The sequence below is a fragment of the Phoca vitulina genome, unplaced genomic scaffold (genome assembly GCF_004348235.1).
Source record: "Phoca vitulina isolate PV1807 unplaced genomic scaffold, GSC_HSeal_1.0 scaffold1, whole genome shotgun sequence".
NCBI lineage: Eukaryota > Metazoa > Chordata > Mammalia > Carnivora > Phocidae > Phoca > Phoca vitulina.
In genome coordinates, this window is record NW_022589704.1 from 98,554,923 (window position 1) to 98,576,148 (window position 21,226).

Sequence of the window (21,226 nt, forward strand, 5' to 3'; positions counted from 1 at the left end):
TAATGTAATATTTCATTTCAAATTTCATATTAATATTCATAAGTGAGATTGGTTTGTAGCTTTATGGTGCAACATTATCAGTACAAGAATGGCCTCAGAGGAAAAAATATCAGAAATTATCCACCTCTCTCAATTCTCTGGAATAATTTAAACAACGTTTCAGCAATTTTTGCTGTGATTGTTCCCTGGCTAGAAGTCTGAAGGGCAGTGAGACTTTGTACTTCTGTACTCCTCTAACCTTGTAAATACCTCCATCCATGCAGGTTTTTTAAACTAAATTTACAGTACCTCTCGGGGGAGCTAGGGAGGAAATGGGCAGCTGCATCTGCTCACTTGCAATGTTGCCCTTGACAAAGTCCAGGACTCAGTGTTCTCTCCTAAGAAAAGAAAGAGGTGGACAGATCTACTTGAGAATCCATAGCTTCCAGTTGCTGAACTGCTTCTGAAACATTGGAGGTTGCTATTTTACTTATGCCTCTTCTGAAGCTGGGAACCTTTCCATGAAATGTACATTTCAAAAGAAGGCAAGAGAAAGGACGGGGGAAGAAGAGGAAGGAGGAAGAAGGAGAGTAAAAATAGTCTTTCAAGATAAATAAATCATTCTTAAGTTATCAGTGGATATAGATGCATCCAGCATTGCAAAAAGTGGCAGGAATATTCATTATTTTGAACATACTATGAAATATTTGCCAATACTCTCATAGCTTTATTCCCTGGTAATAGAAAGTAATGTCCCCCATGGTATTTATCCCCTTGTCATATGGGCCAAGGACCAAGACTACATTCTACTCAGACCAGCATGAGTATCCCTAGATGTCCAGATATAAGTGTGTGATAGGAAAAACCTATTCATTTTTACCTTGGTAGCTTCCATTTCTAAATACTAAACTCCCTCCCTTGCTATAAAATATAAAATCAAACACTAATTATAGATGCACTTTAATGACAGGAGATTACCTAGAAAAGTCCACTTATAGGGCAAAGGAGCATATCTCTATATTATAATATTTGGAATTGTGAATGCACTCAGCATTTGTTCTGTGACATTAACTCTTATCCGTTAACCAGTTAGACAGTGAATGCTAATGGTAGAGAAATGCAAAAAAGATGTAAATATTCATGATGTTGCAGGAAGTATAAATATAAAATGTGATTTCTGCTGCTTCCCACTGGGAGCTATAAGTAAAGCAAGTACAAGGAAAGGACAGCTTGTTCGTGAACATGAGCACAGCAGCAAGTTGTGTGGGAAGGCAAAGTCACAGGATTTTATGGTTGTTAACTATTCCAGCCCTCAAGTGTCATTGTCTGTGACTTGGCCATGAGTGATGAGAGCCTACCTTGTCTTTGTCAAGATTTTATTGGGAGCACTGAAAAGCACATCGCCTACCACCTACTGCCATGATGCATTGGAAATCTCTAGGACACCAATGCAGGCAGGCGAAGGCTGCTGGTAGTCTTAGAATTATTGCCAATTGCTGAGCTGAAATTGTTGTTTGAATCACATTCCCATGTCTTCATTCAGCAAGGTGGAAAACAGCTCATTGTTCATGCATCCTACAGTTGAGAGGAAATTCTAAGCAAAAGTTTGCCATGGAAACTGCCAGCAAGATGTGACTAAGTGGCATTAAATTGTAGAACGTATTTTACAATAATTAGCAGTGTTTATGAACTAGGTATGTGGTAAGGGCCATGGACAAATAAAATAAGGAGTATAAATATTCTTAAACTAAGTCGCCATGACAGAAGAGACAGGGACTAAGGCAGAGATCCTGTTTTGGAAGAAGAGCTACTTTATCATGCTAAAAATGCTCTTTCATACTATAAAATTTATATTATTTAAAAAAAAACAGGGGTGCCTGGGTGGCTCAGTCGGTTAAGCGTCTGCCTTCGGCTCAGGTCATGGTCTCAGGGTCCTGGGATCAAGTCCAGCATCAGGCTCCCTGCTTAGCGGGGAATCTGCTTCTCCCTCTCCCTCTGTTCCTACTCTCTTTCTCTCTCTCTCTCTCACTCACTCTCTCTCTCAAAATAAATAAATAAAATCTTTAAAAAAACAAATAAATAAATAAAAAATAAAAAAACAAAACGGTAAGACTACTTTCACTTTCCTTTTTTCTAGTAGGAATTGTAATCATAAGTTGTCTAGAAAACCGTAAATATTTAAAAGCCATATGGAGTGAAGAAGTATGTTTTTAATGCAAGTAGCATTCTAGAACATTTGTCCTACAAGATGACCTGGAGTTGCTCCTTTAAATACAGTCTGGAGTTAAGCCTTGCTCAGAGTGGCAAACATGGTAACTGAACTGGCACTCTGAAGATGGGCATCCAGATTTGCCACTATGAGCTGGGTGATCTTGGGCAGGGTATTTAATCTTGAGACATAGTTCTCTTTATCTAAAGAATGAGCACAATAATCTCCGCACTACTTATCTCATAAATTGCTGGGGGAAATAATGGAAGATAATTGCTATCAAAGTGTTTTTGTTAAAACATGACAGAATAACTAAAATGCTAAAAACTTGTTCATTTATCCCACAAGTGTTTCACTAAGTGCCTAAGATATGATGGTCACACTATAGATGCAAGGCATTCAATGGTTAACCAAACAGTTCTTGCTCTATGATCTTACATCTTAGGGGAGGATAAAAACATAAATAAATTAACTATAAGTATATAATCATTGATAGTGACAAGTGCTAAGAAAAATAATAAAGCAGGGAAATAAAATCGGGAGTGATTGTATTTGAGTACAGAAATGCTTCTGGACAAGGTGTCAGTGAAAACTTTTCTGAAGAGAGATCTTAATTACATCAGAGATGAGCCATGTGAGGAGCGGGGGCACAAGAATTAATGATTAAAAGAATAACAAGTCCAAAGAATGGAGGCACAAACGTATTTGGTGTGTTTGAGCAATAATAAGAACACCAGTGGGACTGGAGCAGAGAGAGAAGAGGAATAAGAAATGAGATTGGAAACGCAACCAGGGCACATCATGTGTGTGGCCATGATAATGACTTAGGATGCTCTTTCAAGTGTGATGGGAAACTATTGGAAGGTCATGAGCAATTGAGGCCCATGCCCTGATTGCTGCTTTCCAAGGATTATTTTGGCTGCCAGGCATGGATAGAAATAGAGGTTTCTGCAAAAATCCAGTTCACAGATGATGGTGGCTTGGAGTAAAGCAGGTGCAGGGGAGGTAATAGATTTGAAAGTGTTTTGAAAGTAGAGCCTGATGAGATGTGAGAGAAATTCCTTATATCTTGGTGGAGTAGACCCTTGAGTGTTGCTGTGGCTGCCCCCTGGCTAAAAGTCTGAAGGGCAGTGAGACTTTATATTTCTGGGCTCCCCTGACCTGATAGATGCCTCCATCCATGCAGGTTATTTTGAACAACCAGAGTATCTCTGGGAGGAACTAGGGAGGTAATTGGGCAGTCACATCTACTCATTTGAAGTCTTGGGTCTATCTACCCTTCACATGATTTGTTTACTGGCTGGTACCAAACCAAAGGACAAGCAACCTCCAACTCAATAGAAGATATAATCTATTTCTTGCTGGGAAGCTGAGAGTAAGGAGTTGGAGAGCCTGTTTTGAACATTTAAAGTGAGGGGAGCTATAAAATGGTGTAAACTGTTTGATCGGAGAACAGAAAAGTCAATTGACTAAGGAAATGTAGTGAGACTAATAATGACCAACTCAAAATTACTGGTGATTATTTAACATTAGACCAGTTAGCATGGCTGTGTATTTTTTGTATCCATGTACAGCAGCTTGCAGTCAGGAACCCAGTGGTAAGAGAGCTGGATTTCACCAGTTGGCTTTTGCCAGGAAGTATCAGGCAAGGGAAAGGAGAAAGAAAAAAAGTTGAAGAGCCATGAAATAGAAACTGGGTAAAGAGGCATGACAGAATGGTGATGGACACTGAAAACGTGGTCAGGTCAATAGATGGAAGGACTATTGGAGTACACACACCACAGGGAATATTTGAGAAATATAGAAAGTGTTCGGAGATAGAATCCTTGAGATTGGTGGCGCCATTATTGGTAATTGACCAGGTTTGGGGTGTGATGCTGGGCATGTGTGGCTACATAGACTCTATAATGTAAGGAAAACAGGCATTCAGCAAGTATTCTGGGCTGGTGATTGATTCCAATAGTGGCTTTCCTATTGACTTTGAGACTCTGAATGCTTTGTAGAGCATTTTATATTTGCATGGTTTCTCCCTTTATTAACCATGTGTTAAGTTTGAAGTGTCTAGGATATTTTCTCTGAGAAGATGGGATAATGGGGCAAATTCTTTTTCTGTAAAGCTCATAGATAATATAGATAATTTGGGGTCTTTCTGAGACTTCAACCCTCAAGTGTGAAAGCATTGTTTATTAGAGATGAAATTTCCATACTCTAAGATAAAGTGATCATTGCAGACTTTAATTCCTTTATTTCCTCCTTCTCTCCTACTTCCTCCTCTTTCTCTTTCTCTTGCCCTCTCTCCATCTTTGTTTTCAGACAGAGAAATATAGATAAATATAAGTAAATAAATTGGAATATAGATAAGTAAAACATTTTTATCATGTACCCTAATTTATCCTTTTGCACTCAAAATTTCCCTCAAATACATGATGAATCAAATTGCATCACTGCTGGATGGTAGCAGCTTTTTAGCATCAAAGGGATAGTATAGCCATGAAACAAGTACATTCCTAAGACTTACAAAATATCAGACTACAGGCCCATAACTCCCAGAAATTCAAGAAATACACATGGCAAAGAGAATATAATGTCTTACATCACCTTGTGTTATAGACAAAGACAAATTAACATATCATATTGTTTAACCAAACACACCAGAATATATACATCACCAATGAGTGCTCCCCTCTTCAAAGTAGCCACCAGGGTAGAATATATATTATATATTTATTCCAGTGATGTTGACATTGGTCTAGATATGTCGTGAACTACTCTTCTGCACTTACCTTTAAAGAACTTTCTTTTCGGTATATTCAAATGATGCTGAATCATATTTTTTTAAGGAAGATTTGACTCCTGAAGCCAACTTAAGGCAGTTTGGAGATGGAGCTGGCAGGTGGTGATTTAAAGGGCTTTGAATCATAAATAAGGAATGACTTTAGTAAAGACATAGACTGGTTTACTTGTGAGTGTTGCAAACCAACTCAGAAGGTAGTTCACAAAGACAGAAGACTAATGTTTTGAGCTATGGCCCCATCACTGGATCAAATACCTGATCTTCCAACCAGTTTGCAATGGAGAGCTCTCCTTTGGGGCCTTTCCTTCCTGGCCCCAAGAAGATAAAGAGTAAGGATGCCTGATGTTCAGCCTTCCATTTCCCTTGTCCACTGTCCCACAGTCCACAGAGTTGCAATTAAGAAGAGTTTTATTCTTCAACAAAATTAAAATCATTGATACCAGAATGAGGCCATTGTTGAATTCCTAGACAATCAGCTATAGCTGGGCCTACGAAATGCCATAAGCAGCAGAGAAAGGCCAATGCATTAGCAGTGTCAGCCGGGTCCTTTCTCCTATAGAATGAATGCATTTCAAGGACATGTCCCTCAGACGGCGGTGGGTTCATTCCACAACTGTCTGTTCTTGAAAACACGGAGGCTCAAAGGACGGCCCCCTTAGTCACTTGGATCGCAGGAACGCTGGATTCGTTAGTGATCAAAGTTTGTGCTGCTGGAGTCCTGATGTTATTTTTAACGTCCCAAGCTCCTTTAGCTGTGATTCTCAGGAAAGCCATTATCCAGAATGTTGTTAGAAGTTGATCTGATAAAAATGTGGCCTCTGGAACCTCAGGTGTTCTTGCTCTTTGCTCTCCCGTGGGCCAGGAACAAATCCCCTCTCGAAGCTCCTCTGTGTCCAATTTCTATCAGGTTGGGTGAGACTGTTTTCTTCCTCAGTTTCTCTCTTCTAGTCCTGCTGCTCTTTGAAAGAAATAAAAGTACTTCGAATGTATGCTGCCTATCTATGGTGTGACAGTCCTGTTGTTAATAGCAAAATAATACATATTTTGGCCAAGTGACTTTTTCCTCAAAGTTCTTTCAGCTATATTTTATTTCTATCTCCCTGAAAGCATAAGACTCAATTTTATTATAATTGGGAATAGTTTAATGTTCTTCAGGAAGCATTTTTTTTCCTAGTTATAATGTCTGTTCATTTTTATCTAGGGAATTGGTGATGACCAAATTGAGATGGAGAAGGAATGCCCTGGAGAGGAAAGACCTGGATCCATAGACCATGTTTCCCGTGATAGAGATCTTTTCTGTCCTAGACAGGACAGTGGTGGTACTCATGGTAAAGACAACAACAGTGAAAATGGACACTTATTCAGGGTTCCCTCTGGGCTTGCTTATATTTTTTTCATCTGTTTTCTCATTGAATCTACACGTCACTATGTGGTATGATCATCAGTATTTCACAGATGAGGAAAGCAGAGCACAGAGAGGACGAGTGACTCCCCAGTGTGACATGTGGAACGTGGCCAGAGCTGGGATTTAAACCTAAGGGGTCTGGGGATGCCTGGGTGGCTCAGTCAGTTAAGCATCTGCCTTCAGCTCAGGTCATGATCCCAGGGTCCTGGGATTGAGTCCCGCATCAGGCTCCTTGCTCAGCAGGGAGCCTGCTTCTTCCTCGGCCTACTTCTCTCTCTCACTCTTTCTCTCTCTGACAAATAAGTAAATAAAATCTTAAAAAAAAAAAACCTAAGAGGTCTGACTCCATGGCCCCCACACTTTCATTATAACACTGCTCTGTCTCCTTTTTTGGCCTAATTAAAGCATGCAATTTCTGAAGGGTGCACAACTGTCCTCCTGAAACTGGTGATCAGAATGGGGAGTAGGGGGGCACCTGGGTGGCTCATTCGGTTAAGCGTCTTCCTTCGGCTCAGGTCATGATCCTGGATTCCTGTAATTGAGTTCCATGTCCAGCTCCCTGCCCAGTGGGGGGCCTGCTTTTCCCCTCTCTCTCGGCCTGCCACTCCCCCTGCTTGTGCTCTCACTCTCACTCTCTCTCTCCCTGTCAAATAAATAAATAAAATATTAAAAAAAAAAAAAAAAAAAGAATGGGGAGCAAGAAGAGGAAGATGTGTTCAAACTTCTACTCCTGGCAGACTCCCTGACTTTACAACGACTGGATTAGCTGCCTAACTGTCCCCCTGGAACTGTCTCCTACCCCATCCCAGCCCTCACTTTGTACCGATCCTGTTCCTGTCTACCTGACTGTTCCTCCAGGAGACTCTAAGTTCTTGGAGAGTAAGGACTATGCTTTGTTCAGAATTGGATCTGTAATATCTAGAAGAGTAACCAGAATATAATACACACTTGGTAATATCTGTTGAATTGATGAATGATCACAGATGGAATGGGGACATGTAATACATAGAAAAATGACTCCAATCCTGATTCTAGGATGCTGGCAGGCTTACTGAGTAGCTAGCTTTCTTTTTCTCTGCAAATGATACAGCTCTTACCTTCCTGCTCTTCTCCATCAGCCAAAAGGACTGTAAGAGGGATGGGTACACATATATATATATGTGCATATCCATATAATGTGTATAAATATAGAAACGTATGCAGAAGCCTATAGCCTCAGCACTTCAAAAATTGATGTGTTTTGGCTATATTTATGCTGTACCAAACCCAGTTAAGAAAATAGCGAAACTTAGGACCCTTGATTTGTTGGCTAAAAGAATTGGCTCTGAATTAAAATAATCAGAAAACAGGATTTTAATAGTCTAGCTTCCCTGTGACATGGCTACACTCAGGCCTTATCTGCCTCCTCCTCCCACCACCTACCCAGTTGAGGACAGACAGACCTCATATCTATTTACCTCCTGTTTCTGAATCCCTGCTTCCCTGTTTGTAATTACTTGAATTCCAGATTGCTAACCTGTCCATTGATAAAAATTTCTGCTTGGCTAGACCCTAGACTTCAGAGTCTATCGAAACTGCAATGCCAGTGTTACCAGCAGAAGGGTCACATTCCACCAGGTAACAACACGAGCGTGTGCGTCCTGCTACACCATGATGAATATCTGGGTAGAGTCATCCTGAAATGCAGAGGCTGACCTCACACAGTAATCTCTGTCTTGTCAGGCCTCTGAGCAATGGCATCGAAGAGGATGGATATTTAATAAGTATTGGGGTAGATGAAGACCTTTGCTTATTGCAACTATAATCACCCCTATTTTCTCCCCAAAGAACCTTAAGCCATTGAGAACTGACTTCAGAAATAAATCAGAGCATTTTCCTGGTAAAATCAATACTAAGAGAGTTTTGAATCTAATGTCCTGTTGAATATAAGCTACCTCATCATACTGGTGGTAGATGCTTAGTTGAAGCCAGTGAGAGGTATATAAAACCTAATGGCACCCTTGATATAAGCAGATAATATAACTCCAGTCATTTTGCATTTATGATCCTGAATTCGAAAGGCCAACGGGAATTGTGTTCTAGGATCTAAAGGAAGAGTTTGCAGATAACACAGAGCAGGTGTGAACCTCGATGGATCATATACGAGGTTAATTCCAGACACTGGGGAAATCGTTATTGTAAAGTCAAACTTAACAGTTAGTTTTGATAGGAAACATGCATCAGAGATCAATGTGCATTCTTTTTTTAATATTTTATTTATTTATTTATTTATTTATTTATTTAAAAGAAAGAGAGAGCACAAACGGGCGGAGAGGTAGGAGAGGGAGAAACACACTCCCCACTGAGCAGGGAGCCCAACCTGAGCCGAAGGCAGACATTTAACTGGCTGAGTCACCCAGGGACCCCCAGTGCATATCTTTGTGTGGGTTTTTTTTTTCTTCCCCACATTTCTTCTGAGTAACCTCATTTCCTTTTAGAGCATCCTCTTCCCTATAAGTCAAGCAGAACTTATTAGTCTGCAGTTTGATGAACCATGAGTTTGAGAAATGATTGAGATGATGTTGTCAACGATTGGCTGCCACTTAGACCTGCAAATCTTCTATGGGTGAGGTTGGCTAGAGAATGTGGTGGTGCTGCTGAATGCAGGCGTTTTCATGGTATTGCATAACTGGGAAGAGGAAGGCTTCATGCTTGCAAAACGCAGAGTGCAGCAACAGAGAGAATGAGATCATGTTCTGACTAGGTAGAGCCTGGTAAGAAGGGTTCCCAAATTAAACACCACATCTCGAGTCCAGCCTTTTTACCCACTAGAACATGCCTAATCTTGAGGGCACTCTGCAAATACCTGTACCTAAGCACATTTGAAGGTGCTAGGAGCCAACTTGCACAACGTTTTTCATTTGGGGTTTTTTGCCCAGAGGGTCTGGGAAAGGACTGGAATTGGAAGGCCTGATCATGTTTATATGAGATACTGGATCCCAGGCTGGTCTAGTCCTATATCCGAGCCTGGGGACAGAAGCTGACCATCCTGTTGTCATAAGGCACTCAGTAAAGAGATGGAATTCAGATGAGAAGAAGATTCAGTGGGTGGAGGAGGTGGCCACATGCTCACTTTTGTGAGTGGCTTTCACATGGCAAAAACAACAGTACCAGCAGAGCTCAACACAACACTGGGACAACCCCTATGTCAGAGGCATCTGTGTTGTTGCCCTGGCCCTGTTACCGATGGAAGTTGTAAGGTGTTACTCTTTCATAGCCACTGGTTATCAGGGAGAAAAGCAGAGCCAATCACCATGAGTTCAGAAGACTCAGAAAGATTATGGAGGGATGAGGTTCTGGGAGGAATACCAGCAGATCTGGGGTATTAGTCTTATGGGAAGGCATATTTATTTGAATACTGGTAAAGCTTTAGTCACACAAGAACACCCAAGTCTGTGAAGGCCATTAACAAGTTAGTCTTACTTCTTTCTTTTCTCACGTCATCTCCTTGCTCCAAACCTGCTGGAAACCTCACTCCTATAGGATAAACTCCAAACACCTTATCTTGGAATTCCACATCATTAAGTTTGCCCCCATCTAACTCAATGATCTTCTCACTCCACCCTCTAAACAACACTTTAGCCACATAGTGATCTCTATCGTGTGCTTTGGTGTGTCTTCTCTCTGCATATTCCTTGCTGGGCAAGGCTCAGGTCAAGCTCCACCATTTTTTTTTTTTTTTTTTTAGCTTTTTCTAATCACCTTAGCCCACAGCCATCTTAGTCTCATATTTAGTCTCCATATTATTCATTTAGCATTTAGCATTTTTTTGTTAGTCATCTTTACATTGAATATTTTATTCATCTCCCCAGTTGCATTACAAGCCCATTTACTTCTCCTCAGCCTCCTGCTGGGCCTGGCCCACTGTTGGGCATATGAAGTTGGTAAGGATTATTGCATGACTGAGTTACTGATGATCTGACATTGGTATCTTGGTGTGATTGCCTCATGCTTCATTTTTAGTGAGATATGGGAGCAGAGCAGAAGATCCCAGTAAATGGCTTCTCAGCACATGAGCATATTCATCAGTACTTTGGCTCTCACTGATTCTTGCCTCTCTGGTGTCTACTCCTGCTGACTGGTTTTTAGACCATCTTAGAGAGTAGGTGGTTTGCTGACTTTCTGAGTAGGAGTGTGGTGTCCTGAGGCAAGGATGAAATCACTGGGCTCATTTTCATTTTTGAGCATAAATTCCCTAGAGCCTAGACTTGTTTTCTTGGAATAAAGTTATATAATTATATAGTGTCAGAGGAGGGAAAAACTTTTATTACATTATTATCACTATAATCTTTATCAATGAGCCAGATAAATTTGGTTTAAACCATGGTCTTATATTTATGGTCACCGTGTGACCAAGGACAGGTCAGGAACTTTCTTAAGACTCTGTTTCCTCAACTGCAAATTGAAGATATTTTTCTTACTTAGAGATTTGCTAGTGGAAATTAAATGAGTTAATATATGTGAAATATTGGGAGTAACAACTGACATATAGCAGATACGTAATAAATGATGACTTTACTATCAATTACTATTATCAAACAAGTAATTATATCGAGTATATTCCTGGGGCGCCTGGGTGGCTCAGTTGTTAAGCGTCTGCCTTCAACTCAGGTCATGGTCCCAGGGTCCTGGGATCGAGCCCCACATCGGGCTCCCTGCTCCACAGGAAACCTGCTTCTCCCTCTCCCACTCCTCCTGCTTGTGTTCCCTCTCTCGCTGTGTCTCTCTCTGTCAAATAAATAAATAAGAATCTTAAAAAAAAAAAAATGAAAGTATATTCCTTGTAATAAGTTTCATTATCATACATTGTCTTTTTCCCAAATACTATTAAATGCAATCAAACAAATAGAACATAAATGTAAGAATTTGACTGAATTAATGAATCCTCCTTTTGTGTCAGGTAGTGGGCCATATCCAAGTTATAAAAAAATGACACATATACAATCTCCTCTCAAGCAGGTATCAATGCAACACAGGGAGCCATAAGTAATTTGTGGTGACAAAATTAGGCCCGTATGTTATGTGGATATCGGACACTTTTTGTCTGTGAATAATAACTTTGAAATTCAAAGCCCAAACTTCCTATGGGGCACCTGGGTGGCTCAGTTGGTTAATTGTCCAACTCTTGGTTTCGGCTCAGGTCATGATCTCATGGGTCTTGGGATCGAGCCCTATGTCGGGCTCTGCACTCAGTGGGGAGTCTGCTTAAGATTCTCTCCCTCTACCCCTCCCCTCTCCCCGCCCCCCCCACTCACTCTCACACACTCTCTCTCTTTCTCTCTCAAATATATATATTAAAAAAAAAGTTCAAACTGCCTTAAGCATTAAAGGTGATATATTGTTCTATGTAAATTAAAATGCATAAACTAAAAATAAAATGCATGTTTATGTTTATGTTATGTTTATGTTTTATAAAACTTAAATAAAATCATTACATGGCTCTGTGTAGTGGACTTGCATTGGGTAGGATTCGAGGCTGGTGAATTAGTAGTTCAACGCCACCAAACCCAGATATTTTTCTCTTTCCTTTCTGCTGTGCTGGCTTCAAACTTGGGGTCGCAGTTTGGTCCATGATGGTCATTGAAGCCCCATGTGCAGGAAGATAGATAGATGACACATAGATAGATGATAGATTGATAGATAGATGATAGATAGATAGATAGATAGATAGATAGATAGATAGATAGATGATAGATAGATAATAGATAGATAGAAAGACGGGGTGGAAGTAGGGAGGGAACAAAGAATCAAGTCTTTTAGTCTGATTGGGCCAACATATTCGCTTAGACAAGTATAATATCGTGTGTGACTGGCTTAAGTTTAGGTTCCTAAACCATTGATGATCAGGTTAACGCAGACTAAACAGGGACCGCCTTTGGAGCCAGGGCTAGTACCCTAAACCTCACAGCTGATATAAATAAGAGAGGATGGAAAACATCTTGGAAGTCAAGCACAGTGTCCAGAACTGGGCCTGAGTACATTATGAGACAGTTTGACCTCATGGCTTTATTTATACATTGTTTCCTTTTATCAGTAATCTTCATCATATTCCAGGCTCATGATTATATAGTGGGCTAGGTATAATGTATAATAATGCTAAAATGTAGTCTTCCATTACTATAACAATTGCCTCAATTACATAAATCCCCCAGGAGGAAAGCAGGCAGTACCAATTACAGAAATGATGGATGGAGGGTCTTACTGGTCTACCAGCTAAAAGAAGTTTTGTTATTTTTGTTAATTGCTTTTCTAAACATCTCAGTATTTTATTTCAGTTTTCTTGTTCAGGATACAAGTAGGCCACCTATTAGATATCTATTCATCAGGGGCGCCTGGGTGGCTCAGTCAGTTAAGTGGCTGCCTTCAGCTCAGGTCTTGATCCTGGAGTCCCAGGATGGAGCCCCGCATCGGGCTCCTTGCTCAGTGGGGAGTCTGCTTCTCCCTCTGCTCCTCAACCCGCCCTGTCCTCTCTCTCACTCTCTCTCTCTCTCAAATAAATAAAAAAATAGATATCTAATCATCAATAGTGAGAAATTAATGCTAGCAAGAATTCATGGGTCTTAAAGGATATATAGGATTTTTTCAGGCATATGCAGTGACAGGAAGAGTTTCCCAGGCAGAGGGAACATCATAGGCACAGATAAAGAAGCAAGAAATACTGTGACCAGGCAATTTATGCCCAAAAAGGGAGGAAAGGTTTAAACAGTGAGGAACAGCTCACAAAATCTCCTTAAGCCCTGGAAAATCAGGTACAGAAGACAGGCAAGAAAAAGGAAGTGAAGCAGCCAGAGCTACTGCCAAAATCATCCCCCAAATTAGTCCTAGGATGACACCATTGTCCCCATCACTTCTCCCACAGACACTGCAACTAGTGGACACTGGACACCATTAGAAACTCTGTCATTGCTGCTCCCAGAAACTGACTGCTGCTTCAAGTCATTCAACTCTCAACTCAGAGTCAGGGGCAGGTGCATCTGAGAGCCAGCATCAGTACAAAGGAGGATGGAAAGTTGGCGATCATCTTCCACGAAGACTCGTATGGTTATAAGTTCCCAAACTAACAAAACATGTATGATTAATTCCTTGGGCAATGGGGGTGCTACTGTTGATGGCAAAAGCAATGGGGAGAAGAATGAAAAGTGACCCTCACACTTAATAAATGCCTACTTATGCTTACCTTCAACAACTCGATGGAGAGCATTATTATTCCCATTTTACAGATAGCTGTCCTCAAGAGGTTAACCCATTAAAGTACTTAAAGGAGAAGCAGGGTAATAGAAGGGCTCTAGAAAGGTTCCCTTCCCAGCTGTGTGGGGGAGTTTCAGAGAAACCCAAGAGAGAATGAGAGCCCCAAGAGAGGAGGACAGAAAGGGTTAGGGCAGTTGTTCTGGAACTTCAGTGCTCATCAGAATCACCTGGAGGGCTGGAACTCTCACCCCAGAGTTTCTGATTCAGCAAGTCTGGCTGGAGCCCAAGAATTTGTAACCGGCTCAGGGACCACATTTTAAATTAAATGAATTAAATGGATTACAATTAAATGGATTAAAGAAGTGTTTCTCAAAGATCAGTAATATACGGACCATTTTTAATGAAATACCTTGTTGAAACTACCAATACCTCTCCTCTATTCTTATTATAATATTACTTAAAAATATACAGATATAAAATGAAGTATAAACTCCTTATGATGATAGCTCATATACAATAATAAAACATAAGCTATATTTAAATTAAATACAAAGTATAAAATTAATAAAATTCAAATTAGCATTAACTTTAATGTGACATATTATATAGTTCCACTGAAATTAAAGGATCATTGTTGCATTTAAGAGAAAAAGACATATATAACCATAAAAACAATTTTATTTTTAATCTGTCTTCGTAATACTTGTGTAAAGAATGACTATATACATAAGTATATTCCACAAAATGATATTAATAACTTCCAGGCTCCATTCCCAATCTTATACTTAATCAAAAGTCTGCCAGTGAGTACTACTACTAATGGTAGTTTTAATAAGACATTTTCTAGTATCCTTGTGAAGAAAGTTTCTTGTGCATTCTAAGAGAATTGTGACATCATTGAAATCTGGATTGAACAGTTACTTAATGCAGTTATTGCTGAACTTGGGAACATAAAAACTTTTCATTATATATTTACTACTATGCTCTTGCTGCTAGTGATCTATTATGAATTGAAAAGCACCATGACCTAACCCATACAAATCTTGAATTCACACACAGATATAGCACTGAATGACAAGACATGTGTCATTAGCCCTTTTAGTTCCTCAGTTCTTACTACTATATTTTATGTGATGATTTGATTCTACTTTTGCAATTTTCTTTTAAAACTAATTCAAATTTTTAATTATATGTTATATAGCGTCTGACTTCATCTGGGTTTTCCAGAGGCAATCCCTAAGACAAGGAGCCTAATGAATGGAATTTACTAGGAAATGTTCCAAGGGAAAAAAAAAAAGAAACAGTAAGGAAATGGACAAATGAGACAAGCAAAGGAGAGAAAGCCAAATGAGAGCCTGATGCCAAGAAAAGTTCTTGCAGAGGATAACTGACTTAACAGGGAAGCCCTGGGGACAGGGTAAGTCACACCCAGAGTTCTCCTGACTAGGGACAGGGGAGCTTAAATATCTATGTTCAAGCACCCATCACATCCATCAGTACCTGGATGATGTCCCTGGAGACACATAAATTACCAACCGCTTGAGGAAAGCAGGCTCCGGCAGCCTGAGGGCAACCCTCTGATGGGTATACAGGTGCTCACTGCTGGGAGCAAAAGCAGGCCAGGAACCAGTGCATGGAAATGGTGAAGAATTGAGATGATGTGGAAGGAGAGCTGATAGACTGTTCCCGAAGCCTGAAATGTTCTTCCCTCAGGTATTGGCATGGCTTGCCCAGTCATCTCCTTCAGGTCCCTGCCCAAATGTCACCTTCTTGGTGAGAACTTCCCTGTCAGCCCTATTAAAATAATACCTTCACCACTTCCTTACATCAATAAGTTCGCACGTTCTCACTCATTGGTAAATGCCGTACTCTGTGTGTGTGTGTTGTGTACTTATCCTCCCACTAGGATATAAGCTCTGTAGAAACAAGGACTTTGTTTTGTTTACTGCTATATGCCCAGCAATAAGAACATGTTGCTGACACATGGTAGACACTCAATAAGTATTCACTGGATGGCACAGGAATGAATTAATTGATCAAACTGGAGTTAGGCAGGGACCAAATCAGAAGAGGTCTTGTGCTCTAAGATAAAAATTATCCTAAAAGCAAACTGCTTTTAAGCAGACAGGCTGACATGATCAGACTGGTCTATTAAAGAGCTCATCCCAAGTGGAAGAGAAAATATGCGATGCAGGGCAATATGCTAAAAGAAGATTGTGATAATCCGGGTGACAGATGATACAGGCTTAAACTTGGATCATGACCATGAAGATAAAGATATACGAACATACTTGGAGGTATTTAAGAGGTAAAACTAATTGTAAAACATTGGATATTAATAAATGAGGGAAAAGAGGGTGTCAGATATGACTATGGAACAGGATAGGTAAGGGACACTGGAAATCACCAGACTTTGCATGCATGATCATGAGACCATTCCAGACATGAAGAGTTTAAAATTGAGACATCAAAGAGGCTGATGGACATTAATATCTGGAGCTCAGAAATCTGAGCTGATGATATAAGTTGATAAGCCATCTACATATAGAGTGTTACTAAAGCTTTGGACACAGATGAAATTGAATAGTGAACAAGAGGAGAATAAAATAAAAAATGTATAGTAGTGAGTCTTGAAGAATGAAAATAGTTAATTGCTAGGCAAAAGATTGTGATTCTCCAGGAAGCTAGAGGAAGAGTAACCACATAAATAGAATAAAAACTAAGAGATTATTGTATCATGAAAATCAAAGAGAGATTGTGTCAAGAACAAGAATGACAAATTCTACTAAAAGATTAAATCTGGTTGACTTTAGCACTGTGGAAACCCTAGAGACCTTGGGGAGAGATTTGGTGGGGTAATGAGACTGAATATTGCTTGGAGTGGGTTGAACAGTGAGTGGACAAGAAATGAAGTCTGCAACTAGAGTCTACCCTTGCTAGAGGTTTGGAATGTCTGGTACCAGACAGAATGGAGTAAGCACATTCAACTCTATCTTTCCCACTAGCTGCAATTAAAAACCTTGGCTTAAATATATAAATCAACTATCAGAAGACTCTGAGAGGTTAAGAAAAGCAGTGGACCAGAAAAGGATTTCAAGACTAAAGGCACATAAAGTATAAAGGCTAGAACAAAAAATAACCAACATTGCATAGATGATTTAAACAGAAAGCAGAGTCTCATATCATAATATTTAAAATAGACAGTATTCACAAATTTTCTTAATACATAATGAACCAGAAAAACCTAAACAACTCTCAAGGGGAAAAGCAATCAAGAGATGCCACCCCTGAGATTAAACAAATGTTAGAATGATCGTACAACAACTTTAAAGCTACTATTCTAACTATGCTCTGAGAAAAGAGAACAAATACTCTTAAAAACAAATGGAAAAATAAAAGTCCTTACCAAATAATAAAGAAACTTTAAAATAGGACCAAGAACTGGAGGGCCTGGGTGGCTCAATTGGTTAAGCAAACGACTCTTGATTTCAGCTCAGGTCATGATCTCAGGGTCATGGGGTCAAGCCCTACCTCGGGCTCTGCACTCAGCTCAGTCTGCTTGTCCTTGTCCCTCCGCTCCTCCCCCACTCACTCACTGTCTCCCTCTCTCAAATAAATAAATAAAATTTAAAAAAGGAAATGATAAGTTTTTTTTAAAAAAATAAAAGAGGGGCACACATGGGTGGCTCAGTCTGTTAAGCGTCCAACTCTTGGTTTCGGCTCACGTCATGATCTTGTGTTTGTGGGATAGAGCCCCATGTCAGGCTCCCTGCTTAGGGTGGAATCTGCTTCAGGTTCTCTCTCCCTCTCTCTCTCTCTACCCTTACCCCCCGGCTCATGCTTGCTCTCTCTCTCTAAAATAAATAAATAAAATCTTTAAAAATAATAAATAAGTAAGTAAATAAATAAATAAATAAAATAGGACCAAGAACTAAATGGAAATTTTAAAACAAAATTATAATATCAGATATAAAAATTTCACTGGAGAGGCTCAATAGTAGAATTCAGAAAACAGGAGAGTCCATAAACTTAAAGGGAGTGATAGGAATTATCTAATCTGAGCAACAGAGAGGAGGAAAAAAACAAAGAATATAATAAAAATTTAAAAAGACTCAGGGATCTGTGGGACCAACCATCAAAGGTCTAATACCATAGGAGTCCTAGAATGAAAGAAGAAAGAGACTGATGCAGAGAAAATATTTAAAGAAATAATGGCTAAAAACTGCCTATATTTGGTGAAAAACATAAACTGGCAGATCCAAGAGGCACTGAAAACTCCAAACAAGGTAAACTTAAAGAAAACTATGCCTACACACATTATAATCAAATTGCTTCTGAAAAATAAAGATTTATAAAAATCTTGAAAGCAGCCAAAGGAAAATGACACACTACATATCAGAGGACAAAGACTCAGATGACTGCAGTTTGTCATCAAGAGGTCAGCGAGTCCAGAAGACAGTGGGATCATATTTTTAAAGTGCTCAAAGAAAAGAACTGTCCACCCAGAATCCAATAATAACTGACATTTTCTCACAGTAATAAAAGCAAAATGCAGACATTCTCAGATGGAAGTAAACATCCTTACCTTGAAAGAGATGCAGAAAGGCAGTTCTTCAGGTGAAATGTAAATGATAACAAAAGAAATCATGGAATGAAGTCAGAGCAATAGAAATGGTAAGCATGTGCATAAAGAGGATACACTATATGCCATCTCTTAAATTTGTTAAAATTATGTGTGACTACTGAAAATAAAAATTATCCCACTGTCTGATGGGGTTTTCAACATATGTAGACATAATACATATGACAGCCACTTCATAAAGGGAGGCTGGTAAAGAGACCTATATGGTCATAAAATTTTTATATGTTCCCTGAAATGATAAAATATTATTTATAAGAAGAATGTATAAAGTTTAGTGTGTTATTATAATCCTCAGTTTAACCGGTAAAAAAACTATCCAAAGTCAAAATCTGAAATTGGAAATTTGAAAATATTCATCTAATTCAACAAAAGAAGAGAGGAAATCAAAATGAAAAATAGAAGGGACAAATGGAAGATGAGTAGTAAAATGACTGCCTTAAATCCAACCATACAACTGTATTAAATGTAGATGATTAAAATGCCTCAATCAAAAGACAGACTGTTGGACTGAAAAAAACTAAAAAAATGCAACTATATGCTCTCTACAGAAAACCCACTTGAAACATAATGATAGAAATAGTTTTAAAAACAATAGAATTTAAAAAGATATTTAATGCAAACACTAATTTTAAGAACCTGGAGTGACTATTATAACACACAGAGCTGACTTTGGAACAAAGAAAATTGTCAGGGATTAAAAAAAAAAGACATTACATAATGATAAAAGTGTTAATTAGCCAAAATACATTGCAATCCTAAATGTGTATATGCTGAACACAAAATGCATCAAGCAAAAATTTAAATAATTGAAAAAAATAGACAAATCCAAATTACACTAGGAGATTTCAATCTTTCTCTCTCAGTAATACATAGAATAAGCACACAGAAGATCTAAGGATATAGAACTAAACAGCACCATCAATCAACCTGGCCTAAGAGATACTTGTAGAAGAATCCATCTTGCAACAGCAGAATATACTTTCTTCTTTTTTTTAATTTTTTTTATTAACATATAATGTATTATTTGTTTCAGGAGTACAGGTCTGTGATTCGTCAGTCTTGCACAATTCACAGCATTCACTATAGCACATACCCTCCCCAATGTCCATCACCCAACCACCCCATTCTTCCCACCCCCCACCACTCCAGCAACCTTCAGTTTGTTTCTTGAGATTAAGAGTCTCTTATGGTTTGTTTCCCTCTCTGGTTTCATCTTATTTCATTTTTTCCTCCCTTCCCCTATGATCCTCTGTCTTGTTTCTCAAATTCCTCAGCAGCAATGTCCACAGTAGCCAAACTATGGAAAGAACCTAGATATTCTTTCTTCTTGAATGCACTTAGAACCTTCACCACAAAGACTATAATCTGGGCAAGTGCCTTTAAAGTTTTTGGAGGATTTTTGGGTTTGTTTTGTTGTTTTTCATTTGATTCAAGGAATATCATGTGACTACAAACAATTCAATTATTTCCAAATACTTTAACTGGGGCCAGTTAATCCATTTAAGTGTTGAAATAGACCAAAGTTTAATCAGAATATTAAAAATAGCTAATGTGGGGCGCCTGGGTGGCTCAGTTGGTTAAGCGACTGCCTTCGGCTCAGGTCATGATCCTGGAGTCCCTGGATCGAGTCCCGCATTGGGCTCCCTGCTCGGCGGGGAGTCTGCTTCTCCCTCTGACCCTCCCCCCTCTCATGTACTCGCTCTCTCTCATTCTCTCTCTCTCAAATAAATAAATAAAATCTTAAAAAAAAAAAAAAAAATTGTTTAAAAAAAAAAAAAAAAAAGCTAATGTGTATAGCACTAGTATATATAACTAGTGAGACTAGTCCAACTAATTGACCAGCCCCATGGCATATACCTGGACATATCGGTTGGTCTATTACATGGCAGTTCTTCGTTCTGTTCTTCCTGTGTCATACTCTGTCATTTACCTCTCCTCTCTTGGATCTGTTGCATGATCCTGCTACCTATTTGGTCAGACTACACCTGCTTCTATAAATTCTGCCTATCTTGCTCTCACCCTGCCCTGGACTTGGCACGGACCCAGTCTTTGTAACTTGGCAAACACTGCCTATTGGCCCTGAATTCCATAAAAAAAGATAAAGTCATTCTAAGAAATTAAGAACGAGGCAACAGAAAAATGTCTGTGTAGCCCCAATGCTGAATAAAGCACAGCATCAATATTTGGAGACTTGCTAGACTGGGGGGGGGGGACAAAAAACAATGTTCAGACTCATGTGTTACAGCCTTTGCTTCAGTCAGCATATCTAATAATATTTCAAAGTTCTGCCTTCCCGTGCAGCAACATCAGCTAAATAATGAACTTTCAATAACAGCACAAAATGTCATCAGGTTAACAGACACTTCTGCCATTTTCTCCTGCACGTGCTATATAAATCCATTTGGTATTGATCTCCACAGCGAAGTTTCAGCCTTAATGTAATTCTTACCATCAAAGCAGAGTAAACAGATAGTTCCTGGAAGATCCTAAACATGTTATTTTTCTCATCAGATGAGTCCTTTATAGATTACTAGGCAACATGATCCATTGGGTGTTTCATTACAAAAGTTACCAGCTTGGAGGCTTACCATGGCCACCTGGAGCTGAGCCAGAGGGACAGAATAGCAATGACAATGTAAGAAACTCTAAGGGGGAGAAAAAACTGTACATACGATACTGTCTAGGTTCTGGCAGATTTCTGATTCAAGCTCCCCTCCGCTACACAAAGAGAGCAAGAAAGGAAGATTCCTCACCCCAGAGTTCTGGCATTTGGCCCTGGTGTTCTGGCCAGATGTCATTTTATATGGCAGTATTCTTATATGGACACATGGAGGCCAGCCTACTGAACATAATGGCCTGTACCAGGGTAACTTCCCAATACTGGAGCTTGAGAAGGTATGGGGATCAGTTCCATGTACCATGTACATGCCATTGACTTCACTTGTCTCTGGGTCACTTATCATGCTGTCC